The sequence below is a fragment of the Salvelinus alpinus genome, chromosome 6, assembly GCF_045679555.1.
Source record: "Salvelinus alpinus chromosome 6, SLU_Salpinus.1, whole genome shotgun sequence".
NCBI classification, from domain to species: Eukaryota; Metazoa; Chordata; class Actinopteri; order Salmoniformes; family Salmonidae; genus Salvelinus; species Salvelinus alpinus.
In genome coordinates this window covers 59473098-59486493 of record NC_092091.1, presented here as the reverse complement: position 1 = coordinate 59486493, position 13396 = coordinate 59473098, and positions in this window count along the sequence as shown.

The window sequence follows — 13396 nt, the reverse complement described above, 5'->3', positions numbered from 1 at the left end:
TGGTGTTATAATAAACATTGTTACTTCACACAGTCTGCACTTGGGTCCCACCTTGATTCCTGATAGATTTGTTTTCGAATTCTTTGTGGGTCTGTGTAATCTGAGGGAAGTATGTGTCTCTAATTTGGTCATACATTTGGCAGGAGGTTAGGAAGTGCAGCTCAGTTTCCACCTCATTTTGTGGGCAGTATGCACATAGCCTGTCTTCCCTTGAGAGGCAGGTCTGCCTATGGTGGCCTTTCTCAATAGCAAGGATATGCTCACTGAGTCTGTACATAGTCACAGATTTCCTTAATTTTGAGTCAGTCACAGTGGTCAGGTATTCTGCCACTGTGTACTCTCTGTTTAGGGCCAAATAGCATTCTAGTTTACTCTTTTGTTGTTTTATTCTTTCCAATGTGTCAAGTAATTATCTTTTTGTTTTCTTATGATTTGGTTGGGTCTAATTGTGTTGCTGTCCTGGGGCTCTGTGGGGTGTGTTTGTGAACAGAGCCTCAGGACCAGCTTGCTTAGAGGACTCTTCTCCATCTCTCTGTAGGTGATGGCTTTGTTATGGAAGGTTTTGGAATCACCTACTTTTAGGTGGTTGTAGAATTTTGATAATTAGCGGGTATTGGCCTAATGGCGGGTATGCATTATTTGGTTTTTTACGTTGTACACGGAGGATATTTTTGCAGAATTCTGCATGCAGAGTCCCAATTTGGTGTTTGTCCCATTTTGGTAATTCTTGGTTGGTGAGCAGACCCCAGACCTCACAGCCATAAATGGCAATGGGTTCTATAGCTGATTCAAGTATTTTTTGCAAGATCCTAATTGATATGTTATTAAAGGAATGTAATTCCTTTATGTTTATCAACCAATTCAATTAAAACACTCTGTCCATACATAAGAATTTGTAAGATACTTATCAGCATAAAATGGACAGAAACCAGTCTCAAAATCAATCAATCAATAGCGTTTATTCTCGAGAGTACTGATCATAATACATTTTACATCAGGTTATATAATAAAGATGATGTCATAGGTTTTAATGTCCATCCTCCTCTCGGATACAAGGGCAGTATAGTTAGCGTTCTCATTACTGTCTGCCACCTGTTAAACTATCTGCAACCAACCCAAGGTCTTTCCCCTCCCTGGGTAGATACATCATTCAAGCCTGTCTGAAGATAAACCCATTCTTTCTAACAAGGAACATATTACACTCAGCATTATGATTATAATAAGTGTCATTCATACAGTAACATCTAAGTCAAATGTATACATATTTTAGTCACTTATTCATAAAAGTCCCATAACATATGTCGAATTTTATGTTCATTTCAATGGCATAGAAGGCCCTTCTTGCCTGTGGCGCTGATGTTTAGGCGTAGGTATGTATCGTTTTTTGTGTGCTCTAGGGCAACGGTGTCTAGATGGAATTTGTATTCGTGGTCCTGGCAACTGGACCTTTTGTCCACTGAACACCCTTATTTTTGTCTTACTGAGATTTACTGTCAGGGCCCAGGTCTCTCTCTCTCTCTCTCTCTTTAGGTCGTAGGGGGGTGAGTAGACTCAGCACATATACAATTATGACACAAAACGTTTCCATAAAACACTGTGTAATGTATTGTATCTGTCTTGTGTAACAGTGGATGGTGGATTCGATCTTGCCGATGACGTCAGTGAGCCTCACTGAGGGGGATGGACAGGGCCCTGGGGGTGGGGGTGTCACAAGGCTAGGCCATTTGCTGATGGGCTGAGTGGGACAATGATGGGGGTCTCAGAGAGGGACAGGCTTGGGAAGGTTAGCGTCGAGTCAGCCCCTGTGGGAACGACCATAGGCTCAAGGAGTTATAGCACTACTCGACCCGTCCTTGCGACAGATCTCTGGGGTCTAGAGCTGGAACGATTGGATAGCTGGCGCTGATTAGAGAGATGATTGCCTGGCAGTCTTAGTCACTTTTGTGACACGTGATAGAAGATCCCTGCTTTTGGCTGTGGCTGTACCATTGTATGTGGTTGCCCAATATTTTGCGATACAGTTTCCACTGCTACTAGAAAATACTGTTAAGTAACAATGGGTACTTTCATGTAATTATTTCAAATAATTCAACACAATTCGGAACTATCTATCAAACGATGCCTAGTAGTGCTAGATTTATAATTGATGATAACTGTATAATTCACATTTTGCTTGGCAATTTCTGTCATGTGTAATAAAGAGCAATCATGTGCAAAGTAGTTATTTAGGAATTTCCAGGGTTTTACAATAGTAAAGTAGCGGTGAACTCTGTTGAGTCTTTTCACAGGACAAGTAGGGACTAGTAAGGATAGTATGATTCATTAAAAAAAATAGCATACAACAAATCACTGTGAATAAAGCTAATATTTTCCTCGGTCTATCGGACAATCCTTACCGAGAATGACCCATCTTATCATAACATCTCTAGTGAATTCTCAAACCCCTAAACAAACAACTGAAATAGACGGGCGAGATTAGAAGCTGATGTGTAACCTGGGGGAGAATAACACAGCAGAAAGCATCCCCATGATGCAAATAGGACCTACGTTGGAGTGTGTCGGTGTCCGTGTCTCCCTTAGTGTGTGTATGTGCATGAAGTGCCTGTCTGTATTCACATTTGTGTTTGTGTTTATCTGTGTGTGTATGGGTGTGTGTGCGCATCAGTTTGTGTGTGTTTGTCTGTCTGTGTGACGTGTGTGTATGTGAGTGTGTGTGTTCGTGCGTGAAGTGCCTGTGTGTATGCACATTTGTGTGTGTGTGTTAATCAATGTGTGTATGTGTGTCTGTCTCTGTGAGTGTGTGCGTGTCAGTTTGTGTGTGTTTGTCTGTGTGTGCGGGCGTGTGTGCGTGCGTGCGTGTGTGGGTGTGCGTGTGTGTGTCCGTGCGTGTGCGTGAAATGCCTGTGTGTATGCATATTTGTGTGTGTGTGTGTTTATCTGTGTGTGTGAGTCTGTCTTTGTGTGTTTCCCCTTTCATCCGTCAGCAGCCATTAGCCGGCTGCCTGAGTGCTGTCTAGCGAAAAAAGGTTAGCGCTGAAACACCCCCCCCATTCTCCTTCTATGCAGATGGGCCCACTTGATGTTTTATGAAAAGCGAGGGGAGGCATAGAGGGATTAGGGAGGAATAGAAGAAGGAAGGGAGAGGAGGGGGGGGCTTTATTTGAATCAGATACTGCTTTTAATGAGGAACCGGTGTCAGCGGGGGGAAAACAGAAAAGAGAGTAGAGGAGAAGAGACTACTTTTCCCTCGCTCTAATTTTCTGAAATCTACTTATCCCCTGCGCAAGATCAATATGGATTGGCTGGTGATTTTTGTTGTTGCTGTTGTTATTGTTCATCTGGCTTGAGGAGGGAAATTGGACAGAGTGGACAATACGGTGAGAAAGGTTTAGAGGAACAAAGAAAGCTGTTGGTCTGTTGGGCACCGGTGGTAAAAGTTTCAGAAAGCGGTGATGACATCTCAGCATACACATTAGCCCCTGTGATGAGAAAGCATCAGATGGTCCCGTGTGGCTCAGTTGGTAGAGCATGGCGCTGGTTGAGGGTTTGATTCCCACTGTGTACCAGTATGAAACATGTATGCGCTCACTAGTGTAAATCGGTTTGGATAAGAGCTTCTGCTAAATGACTAAAAGGTAAATGTGAAGCTGAGTTGACTTTCGGGATGAACACATAACCATCTTAGCGGTGACTTCTCAAATGGTGCCTTATTCAGAGCCTGATAACTACTGTGATTATTATTATTTCACCCTGCTGGTCATCTATGAACATTTGAACATCTTGGCCATGTTCTGTTATAATCTCCACCCGGCACAGCCAGAAGAGGACTGGCCACCCCTCATAGCCTGATTCCTCTCTAGGTTTCTTCCTAGGTTTTGGCCTTTCTAGGGAGTTTTTCCTAGCCACCGTGCTTCTACATCTGCATTGCTTGCTGTTTGGAGTTTTAGGCTGGGTTTCTGTACAGCACTTTGAGATATCAGCTGATGTACGAAGGGCGATATAAATAAATTTGATTTGATTTGATAAGCCATGGTCAGAAGTAACGTACCACATAGGGAATAGGGAGATGTTTTTCTTGTCATTGCCAGGAGTGAACTTCCATTTTCTTTTCACTGACATTTTACGACCAAGAAAATTATTTGGAATGAAGATAATGTGGCATTTGAAGGGAGGGAGGAAGAGAATGAGAGAGGGATGATGTCGACTGTGTCCTCTTCTCAAGATCATTCTGACAAAGATAGGTTCATCCCAAATGGCACCCTATTCCCTACGTTGTGCATTGCTTTTGACCAATTGGAATCCACACTTCAAGATTGTTTTGATCAAGCGGACTGGGATATGTTCTGGGAAGTTTCCGACAATAATATTGACGTGTACACTGAAACGGTTACTGAGTTTATCAAGAAGTGTATGATGTGTACCCACTGTGACTATTAAAACCTAACCAGAAACCGTGGATAGATGGCAGCATTTGCGCAAAACTGAAAGCGCGAATCACCACATGTAACCATGGCAAGGTGTCTGGGAATATGTATAAGGGAGTGCGTAACTGGCTGCAGGGAAGTCAGGCGCATGAGAGCAGAAATGGGTAGCAAACAGAGCCCTTTATTAAGACGAACAAAACACAACACTCAGAAAACTAAACACATACGGGTTACAATATCCCGGCACAAACCAGCCTGGAGTACACATACATTTACACATAACAATTCCACACACAGCCATGGGGGGAAACAGAGGGTTATATGCAAGATGAGTATTGAGGGAAGGCAAACCAGGTGTGCGGGAAAACAAGACAAAACAAATGGAAAATGAAAGGTGGATCGGCGATGGCTAGAAGACCGGTGACGTCGACCGCCGACCGAACAAGGAGAGGGACCGACCTCGGCGGAAGTCGTGACAGTACCCCCCATTTGACATGCGGCTCCAGCAGCGCGCCAACACCAGCCTCGGGGACGACCCGGAGGACGAGGTGCTGGGCGATCCGACCGGAGATGGTGGAACTCCCGCAGCATTGAAGGGTCCAACACGTCCTCCACCGGAACCCAGCACCTCTCATCCGGTCCGTACCCCTCCCACTTCACGAGGTACTGAAGGCCCCTCACCCGACGCCTCGAATCCAGGGAGGGAGGAAGATCCGTAAGAAAATCAATCGACAGGTGCGACCAAGGCCGCTGTGGAACGGGTAAGGGTGTAGCTTACCTCTAGGCAGGTGCCTAGGAGCCTTACACTGGGCGCACACTGATCAGAAGGAAACATAAACCCTCACGTCCATAGCCAAGGTGGATCACCAGTACTTCCCACTCAAACAGAGCACTGTCCGACCGATCCCTGGATGACCAGAGGAGGGGGACGTGTGAGCCCAATAGATCAGCCGGTCACGGACAGCAGACAGAACATACAGACGCCCAGCGGGACACTGGAGGAGAGCGGGCTCTGCACGTAACACCTGCTCAATGTCCGCGTCCAGCTCCCACACGACAGGTGCCACCAGGCAGGAGGCCGGGAGTATGGGGGTGGGATCCATGGGCCGCTCCTCTGTGTCATACAGCCGGGACAGTGCGTCTGCCTTCACGTTCTGGGAACCTGGTCTGTAAGAAAGGGTGAAAACAAAATGGGTAAAAAACATGGCCCACCTTGCCTGGCGAGAGTTCAGTCTCCTCGCTGCCTGGATGTACTCCAGATTGCGGTGGTCAGTCCAGATGAGAAAAGGGTGTTTAGCACCCTCAAGCCAATGTCTCCACGCCTTCAAAGCCTTGACGACAGCCAACAGCTCCCGGTCCCCCACGTCATAGTTTCGCTCCGCCGAGCTGAGCCTCCTCGAGAAGAAGGCACAGGTGCGGAGCTTCGGAGGCGTACCCTAGTGCTGAGAGAGCACGGCTCCTTTCCCAGCCTCGGACGCGTCCACCTTCACTATGAACGCCAAAGAGGGATCCGGATGGGCCAGCACGGGAGCCGAGGTAAACAGAGCCCTCAGGTGACCAAAAGCCCTGTCCACCTCAGCCGACCACTGCAAACGTACCGGGCCCCACTTCAGCAGTGAGGTAATGGGAGCCGCTGCCTGACCAAAACATTGGATAAACCTCCTGTAGTAATTGGAAAACCCTAGAAACCGCTGCACCGCCTTTACTGTGGTGGGAGTCGGCCAAATACGCACAGCTAAAATGCGGTCACTCTCCATCTCCACCGCTGAGGTTGAAATGCGGTACCCTAGGAAGGAGACGGACTGCTGGAAGAACAAGCATTTCCCAACATTGACGTACAGGTCGTGCTCCAACAGTTGACCAAGCACCCTGCGCACCAGGGACACATGCTTGGCGCGTGCAGCGGAGTATATCAGAATGTCATCAATATACCACTACACCCTGCCCGTGCAGGTCCCTGAAAATCTCGTCTACAAAGGCTTGGAAGATTGATGGAGCATTCATCAACCCGTACGGCGTGACGAGGTACTCATAATGCCCTGAGGTCGTACTGAACGCCGTCTTCCACTCGTCTCCCTCCCGGATACGCACCAGGTTGTAAGCGCTCCTGAGATCTAGTTTGGTGAAGAAGCGCGCCCCGTGAATCGACTCAATCGCTGTGGCTATGAGAGGTAGCAGGTAACTGTACCTCACGGTGATCTGGTTTAGGCCTCAGTAGTCAATACATGGGCGCAGACCTCCCTCCTTCTTCAAAAAAGAAACTCGAGGAGGCAGGTGAAGTGGAGTACCGAATGAACCCCTAACGCAGGGATTCAGAGACATATGTTTCCATAGCTGTCGTCTTCCGTCGTCTTCTGCCTGTGACAGGGGATACACGTGAATCCTGGGAAGTGCGGCGTCTACCAGGAGATTTATCGCACAATACCCCCGTCGATGAGGTGGTAATTGAGTTGCCCTCTTTTTGGAGAAGGCGAGAGCCAAGTCGGAATATTTGGGGGAATGCGCACGGTGGAGACCTGGTCTGGACTTTCCACCGTAGTAGCACCAACGGAAACCCCTAAACACCTCCCCGAGCACTCTCGCCACCACCCCTTGAGGGCCCTCCGTTGCCATGAAAGAGTGGGGTCATGACAAGCTAACCAGGGTAGGCCTAGCACCAAGGGAAATGCAGGAGAGTCAATGAGGAAGAGACTGATTCTCTCCTTGTGACCTCCCATGCGTCACCATGCCCAGAGGAGCGGTGGCCTCCCTAATCAACCCTGACCCTAATGGTCGACTGTCTAAGGCGTGAACTGGGAAGGGCATTGCCACTGGAACAATCGGGATCCCTAAACTATGGGCAAATGATCTGTCTATAAAATTCACAGCCGCGCCTGAATCGACGAGCTCCTTATTCTGGGAATGCGGGGAAAACTCAGGAAAAGTAACATACGAAAACATGTGTGCAACAGAGGGCTCTGTGTGAGAAGGATGCCGGCTCACCTGGGGTGACGCCAGAGTGCCCTGCCTGCTGCCTCGACCCCTAGAGGAACCAACCCGGCACCGACCAGCAGTGTGACCTCTGCGGCCACAGATGGTGCACGAGACGGAACCTCCTCCGGTCTCCCTGAGCGCAGCACCTCCCAGCTCCATGGGCATCGGAGCGGTGGTGGTGGGGGATGGAACCGACAGACCCCGCTCTGGACGTCCACGGGTAGCCAGCAGGTTATCCAGCTGAATGGACAGGTCCACCAGCTGGTCGAAGGTGAGGGTGGTGTCCCTGCAGGCCAACTCCCGACGAATGTCCTTGCGCAAACTGCAGCGATAGTGGTCGATCAGGGCCCTGTCGTTCCATCCCGCGCCGGCGGCCAGGGTCCGAAAGTCCATCGTGAACTCCTGGGTGCTCCTAGTCCCCTGCCTCAGATGGAAGAGACGTTCACCCGCCGCTCTACCCTCGGGCGGGTGGTCGAAGGGTGAAATCCTCGAAATGGTCCAGCTCCGCATCTCCTTCTCACCACACAGCGTTGGCCCACTCCAGGGCTTTCCCTGAGAGGCACGAGACGAGGGTGGACACCTTCTCACGGCCGGATGGACGGTTGCCAGGGAGAGATCCAGCTGCAACAGGCAGCGTGCAGCCGTCCCTTCGTACTCCCGGGGTAGGGTGAGACGAATCCCACTGGGACCGGGTGCAGGGGGGAGAGAGTAGTAGAGACACCGATTGTGCTGGTGGAGTCGCTGGAGGAACTCCCTGTTTCTCCCAGCGGTCCATGGTTTGGACGACACGGTCCATGGCGGCGCCAAGATGGTGGAGCATCGCAGCGTGCTCCCGGATGCGCTCCTCGACCCTTATACCAGGGGCACCTGCTCCTGCTGACTCCATATTCGGGTGTGAAATTCTGTATGAGGTGCGTGACTGGCTGCAGGGAATTCAGGCACAGGAGAGCAGAACTGGGTAAAAACCGGAGCAGTTTAATATGAAAAAAAACCAACGGCACCCAGAAAAACAAAATATGGGTACAAAATATCCCATCGCGAACCAGTCAAAGTGCACAAACATTTTACAACAAACAATTTCACACACAGACATGGGGGGAACAGAGGGTTATATACACAACAAGTAATGAGGGAATGTAAACCAGGTGTGTGGGAAAACAAGACAAAACAAATGGAAAATGAAAGGTGGATCGGCGATGGCTAGAAGACCGGTGACGTCGACATCCGAACGCCCCCCGAACAAGGAGAGGAACCGACACATACAACAACACAGAGTTACACATGGAGTAAAACAAACATACAGTCAATAATACAGTAGAAAAATAAGTCTATATACAATGTGAGCAAATGAGGTGAGATAAGGGAGGTAAAGGCAAAAAACGGCCATGGTGGCGAAGTAAATACAATATAGCAAGTAAAACACTGGAATGGTAGATTTGCAGTGGAAGAATGTGCAAAGTAGAAATATAAATAATGGGGTGCAAAGGAGCAAAATAAATAAATAAATACAGTAGGGGAAGAGATAGTTGTTTGGGCTAAATTATAGATGGGCTATGTACAGGTGCAGTAATCTGTGAGCTGCTCTAACAGCTGGTGCTTAAAGCTAGTGAGGGAGATAAGTGTTTCCAGATTCAGAGATTTTTGTAGTTCGTTCCAGTCATTGGCAGCAGAGAACTGGAAAGAGAGGCGGCCAAATGAGGAATTGGTTTTGGGGGTGACCAGAGAGATATACCTGCTGGAGTGCGTGCTACGGGTGGGTGCTGCTATGGTGACCAGTGAGCTGAGATAAGGGGGGACTTTACCTAGCAGGGTCTTGTAGATGACCTGGAGCCAGTGGGTTTGGCGACGAGTATGAAGCGAGGGCCAAGCAACGAGAGCGTACAGGTCGCAGTGGTGGGTGATATATCGGGCTTTGGTGACAAAACGGATGGCACTGTGATAGACTGCATCCAATTTATTGAGTAGGGTATTGGAGGCTATTTTGTAAATGACATCACCGAAGTCGAGGATTGGTAGGATGGTCAGTTTTACGAGGGTATGTTTGGCAGCATGAGTGAAGGATGCTTTGTTGCGAAATAGGAAGCCAATTCTAGATTTAACTTTGGATTGGAGATGTTTGATGTGAGTCTGGAAGGAGAGTTTACAGTCTAACCAGACACCTAGGTATTTGTAGTTGTCCACATATTCTAAGTCAGAACCGTCCAGAGTAGTGATGCTGGACGGGCGGGCAGGTGCAGGCAGCGATCGGTTGAATAGCATGCAATTAGTTTTATTTGTATTTCAGAGCAGTTGGGGGCCACGGAAGGAGAGTTGTATGGCATTGAAGCTCGTCTGGAGGGTTGTTAACACAGTGTCCAAAGAAGGGCCAGAAGTATACAGAATGGTGTGGTCTGCGTAGAGATGGACCAGAGACTCACCAGCAGCAAGAGCGACATCATTGATGTATACAGAGAAGAGATTCGGCCCAAGAATTGAACCCTGTGGCACCCCCATAGAGACTGTCAGAGGCCCGGACAACAGGCCCTCCGATTTGACACACTGAACTCTATCAGAGAAGTAGTTGGTGAACCAGGCGAGGCAATCATTTGAGAAACCAAGGCTATTGAGTTTGCCGATGAGGATGCGAAAGCCTTGGCCAGGTCAATGAATACGGCTGCACAGCATTGTTTCTTATCGATGGCTGTTAAGATATCGTTTAGGACCTTGAGCGTGGCTGAGGTGCACCCATGACCAGCTCTGAAACCAGATTGCATAGCGGAGAACCAGATTGCATAGCGGTGGGATTCGAAATGGTCGGTAATCTGTTTGTTGACTTGGCTTTCGTAGGATAGATATAGGTCTGTAGCAGTTTGGGTCAATAGTGTGTCCCCCTTTGAAGAGGGGGATGACCGCAGCTGCTTTCCAATCTTTTGGAATCTCAGACGACACGAAAGAGAGGTTAAACAGACTAGTAATAGGGTTTGCAGCAATTACCGCAGATAATTTTAGAAAGAAAGGGTCCAGATTGTCTAGCCCGGCTGATTTGTAGGGGTCCAGATTTTGCAGCTCTTTCAGAACATCAGCTGACTGGATTTGGGAGAAGGAGAAATGGGGAATGCTTGGGAGAGTTGCTGTGGGGGGTGCAGTGCTGTTGACCGGGGTAGGGGTAGCCAGGTGGAAAGCATGGCCAGCCGTAGAAAAATGCTTATTGAAATTCTCAATTATAGTGGATTTATCTGTGGTGACAGTGTTTCCTATCCTCAGTGCAGTGGGCAGCTGGGAGGAGGTTTTCTTATTCTCCATGGACTTTACAGTGTCCCAGAACTTTTTTGAGTTTGTGTTGAAGGAAGCAAATTTCTGCTTGAAAAAGCTTGCAATGGCTTTTCTAACTGCCTGTGTATATTGGTTTCTAACTTCCCTGAAAAGTCACATATCACGGGGTCTGTTCGATGCTAATGCAGAACGCCATAGGATGTTTTTGTGTTGGTTAAGGGCAGTCAGGTCTGGAGAGAACCAAGGGCTATATCTGTTCCTGGTTCTAAATTTATTGAATGGGGCATGCTTATTTAAGATGGTGAGGAAGGCATTTTTTTAAATAACCAGGCATCCTCTACTGACGGGATGAGGTCAATATCCTACACCTAGTTTTGCCTACACCTAGTGACCTGTTATATGAACAAAAAAGATTCTGTTTTATTTGGAATGGCAAGCCAGACAAAATTAAAAGGGTCTATTTATATAACGAATATGAATTCAGAAGGCAGAAAGGATTAAACATTAAAGCATTAGACCTCTCACTAAAGGCATCAGTCATACAAAAGTTATACTTAAATCCGAAATGATTTTCTAGTAAATTAGTAAGAATGTCTCACCCCATGTTCAAGAATGGCCTTTTTCCCTTCATTCAGATTTCAACTGCTCACTTCTGTATTTTCAGACAGCTAGCCGGGCCATGGGTAGCAAGCTGGCAGAGGATGGAGGTCTGTTTTTAGCCACCTCGTGCGTTTCCGTTGGTAGATTAGTGGGGTTCCGTGTGGTAGAGGGGACCAATCCAATTGGCATAATATATATAGTTATACTGACCCAAGAAAATTGTCCGATAGACCTATTCAGATAGCAGTCGATAAGACAGCTAACGATTAGCGGGCCGCAGATGGGCGTTCAGGTTACGTCGCGACGGAGGGGCCAGTTGGATAACTCCCTCGGGCAGATAACGTCGGTAGTCCAGTCGTGAAGGCCCGGTGGGGCTCCGCATCGGCAGTAAAACGGGTCCGGATAGGTGATTGTAGCCCAGGAGTGGCTGATGGAACTCTTCAGCTGGCTAGCTCCGGAATAATTGATGTTTGCTCCGGGACCGACGTAAGCCAATAGTCACTCGGTAGCAGCTAGCTAGCTGCAAGATCTAGATGTAAATGTCCAGAGCTTGTGGTAGAAATCCGGGGATATGGAGAGAAAATAGGTCCGGTATGCTCTGGTCTGAGTCGCGTTGTACAAAACTGGCGATAGCTTTTCGAGCTAAAGGATAGCTGAAGACCGCCAACCGTGGTTAGCTGAATACTAAATAAACCATTCATAAACCATGTGTCATGGAATCGGTATATCGAAAATCTCTTCCCAACTTTTTTGCAATTTACATGGCACAGCTGTCAATTTTTTGGTCCTTAAATGAAATTGGTATATATTTTTATTTATCACAATTCTTTTGAACCATTTTTGGTCTTTAATGCCGTGCCTACAGACAAGTTCCTTAATTTTTCCCCCTTCCACTTGCCTCTTCCATTTTTGAGCTAATGCTGAAATTAGTTGGTTGTAATTTTGGGTAGAGCAGACATAGCTCCACCAGTCCTATATATGATATCATTTAGAAATATATATTTATTTTTTTTCTCAAAAAATATAGTATTTTCTATCAAGTATATTTGAGTTTAACCACAATATTTGTTCTATTTGTTCTGTTTTTTTCAGGTGGATTTAACTGAAATTGCAACCAACTTTCTAAGGCTTGTTTAAAAAATAACAATATTTTGGAGATTATTTCGTTTCCAAAATACAGAAGTGAGCAGTTTAAATCTGAATGAAGGGAAAAAGGCCATTCTTGAACATGGGGTGAGACATTCTTACTAATTTACTAGAAAATCATTTCGGATTTAAGTATAACTTTTGTATGACTGATGCCTTTAGTGAGAGGTCTAATGCTTTAATGTTTAATCCTTTCTACCTTCTGAATTCATATTCGTTATATAAATAGACCCTTTTAATTTTGTCTGGCTTGCCATTCCAAATAAAACAGAATCTTTTTTGTTCATATAACAAGTCACTAGGTGTAGGCAAAACCATAAGCAAATAGGTACATGACTAAAAAGTTAATCAGTGTGATTTTTCCATAAACAGACAGGTATTTTACTTTCCATGGTAGCAAGATATTATCTATTGTTTATAACCTTCTATAAAAATGTAGTGGAGTGAGATCATTTATTTTTGGGGGGATTTGTAAACCGAGTATGTCCACATCCCCGTCAGACCATTTTATTGGTAAACTACAAGGTAATATAAAAGTTTGATTTTTTTGTGACCCAATACTTAATATAGTACACATAATTTGGTTTTAATCCAGAGAGGTTAGAAAAAGTATCTAGATCCTCTGAGGCTGTGGAGAGATTCTAATTGTTGTTTAAACTAGTTGATTTAGTTCACTACTTCACTACTTTAAGTGTTTTAGTACTATTTAGTACTATATCTCTTGACACAATGATGAAAATAATCATGGCCTCTAAACCTTCAAGCTGCATACTGGATCCTATTCCTACTAAACTGCTGAAGGAGCTGCTTCCTGTGCTTGGCCCTCCTATGTTGAACATAATAAACAGCTCTCTATCCACCGGATGTGTACCAAACTCACTAAAAGTGGCAGTGATAAAGCCTCTCTTGAAAAAGCCAAACCTTGACCCGGAAAATATAAAAAACTATCGGCCTATATCGAATCTTCCATTCCTCTCAAAGATTTTAGAAAAAGCTGTTGC